Genomic DNA, 2,500 nt, shown 5'->3' with positions numbered 1-2,500 from the left:
CCCCCCCCTCCTGCAGTTAACCCTGTACCACATATCTAGCACGGACCTTGACCTCCAGCAGGCCCCGTGGACCCACATTACCCCCCCCCCCCCCCCCTGCAGTTACCCTGTGCCACATGTCTAGCATGGACCTTGACTTCCAGCAGGCCCCGGGGACCCACATTACCCCCCCCCCCCCCCTCCTGCAGTTAACCCTGTACCACATATCTAGCACGGACCTTGACCTCCAGCAGGCCCCGTGGACCCACATTACCCCCCCCCCCTGCAGTTACCCTGTGCCACATGTCTAGCATGGACCTGGACCTCCAGCAGGCCCCGGGGACCCACACTTAAGCCCCCTCCCACTAACAAAGCAGAACACCACTGGCAAAATCCTCGTGCCCCTGGTACTCCAGAAAGCACATTGAAATGTGCCCCTGGTACACTGCGCAGAAGAACTGCCGCACACACACACACACACACGCACGCACGCACGCACGCACGCACGCACGCACGCACTGCTTGTGCCTATGGTACGACAACTTTTCTCGTGCCTATGGTACGACAATTTTTCTCGTGCCTATGGTACAACAACTTTTTGCCGTGCCCCTGGTACACCGCTCACTAGCACTTTGCCACACAAACTCTCCTCGTGCCTATGGTACGACAACTTTTCTCGTGCCTATGGTACAACAACTTTCCTCCGTGCCCCTGGTACGACAGCTTTTCTCGTGCCTATGGTACAACAACTTTTCGCCGTGCCCCTGGTACACCGCTCAGTAGCACTTTGCCACACAAACTCTCCTCGTGCCTATGGTACGACAACTTTTCTCGTGCCTATGGTACAACAACTTTCCTCCGTGCCCCTGGTACGACAGCTTTTCTTGTGCCTATGGTACAACAACTTTTCTCGTGCCTATGGTACAACAACTTTTCGCCGTGCCCCTGGTACACCGCTCAGTAGCACTTTGCCACACACACACTCTCCTCGTGCCTATGGTACGACAACTTTTCTCGTGCCTATGGTACAACAACTTTCCTCCGTGCCCCTGGTACGACAGCTTTTCTTGTGCCTATGGTACAACAACTTTTCTCGTGCCTATGGTACAACAACTTTTCGCCGTGCCCCTGGTACACCGCTCAGTAGCACTTTGCCACACACACACTCTCCTCGTGCCTATGGTACGACAACTTTTCTCGTGCCTATGGTACAACAACTTTCCTCCGTGCCCCTGGTACGACAGCTTTTCTCGTGCCTATGGTACAACAACTTTTCTCGTGCCTATGGTACAACAACTTTTCGCCGTGCCCCTGGTACACCGCTCAGTAGCACTTTGCCGCACACGCACACTCCTCGTACCTATGGTACGACAACTTTTCTCGTGCCTATGGTACGACAACTTTTCTCGTGCCTATGGTACAACAACTTTTCGCCGTGCCCCTGGTACACCGCTCAGTAGCACTTTGCCACACAAACTCTCCTCGTGCCTATGGTACGACAACTTTTCTCGTGCCTATGGTACAACAACTTTCCTCCGTGCCCCTGGTATGACAGCTTTTCTCGTGCCTATGGTACAACAACTTTTCTCGTGCCTATGGTACAACAACTTTTCGCCCTGCCCCTGGTACACCGCTCAGTAGCACTTTGCCACACACACACACACCACTCGTGCCTATGGTACGACAACTTTTCTCGTGCCTATGGTACGACAACTTTTCTCGTGCCTATGGTACAACAACCTTTCCCCGTGCCCCTGGGACACTGCGCAGAAAGTCTTTGCCACACACACACACCACTCGTGCCTATGGTACGACAAAAGGCCCCGGGGACCTACATCGCACCTTGCTCTTGCCTCCCTTACAGCTGAAAAAGGTCCATGCCTGTGCCCTGGCCCTGCTGAAATTCCCTCTCCATTTAGCCGAGGCAGTGAGTCGGCCTCCTGTCTCCCTTTACGGTCGAAAAAGATGTGCTCCTGGGCGCGCTGGCCCTGCTGCTACTCACATCGGGCATGGACCTGGACCTCCAGCAGGCCCCGGGGACCTACATCACACCTTGCTCTTGCCTCCCTTACAGCTGAAAAAGGTCCATGCCTGTGCCCTGGCCCTGCTGAAATTCCCTCTCCATTTAGCCGAGGCAGAGAGTCGGCCTCCTCTCTCCTTTACGGTCGAAAAAGATGTGCTCCTGGGCGCGCTGGCCCTGCTGCTACTCACATCGGGCATGGACCTGGACCTCCAGCAGGCCCCGGGGACCTACATCGCACATTGCTCTTCCCTCCCTTGCAGCTGAAAAAGGTCCATGCTTGTGCCCTGGCCCTTCTGAAATTCCCTCTCCATTTAGCCGAGGCAGTGAGTCGGCCTCCTGTCTCCCTTTACGGTCGAAAAAGATGTGCTCCTGGGCGCGCTGGCCCTGCTGCTACTCACATCGGGCATGGACCTGGACCTCCAGCAGGCCCCGGGGACCTACATCACACCTTGCTCTTGCCTCCCTTACAGCTGAAAAAGGTCCATGCTTGTGCCCTGG

Source organism: Maylandia zebra, unplaced genomic scaffold (assembly GCF_041146795.1).
Source record: "Maylandia zebra isolate NMK-2024a unplaced genomic scaffold, Mzebra_GT3a scaffold35, whole genome shotgun sequence".
In the NCBI taxonomy this organism is placed as follows: Eukaryota; Metazoa; Chordata; class Actinopteri; order Cichliformes; family Cichlidae; genus Maylandia; species Maylandia zebra.
The sequence above is the reverse complement of the archived record's forward strand: the minus strand, read 5'-3'. Positions refer to the sequence as shown.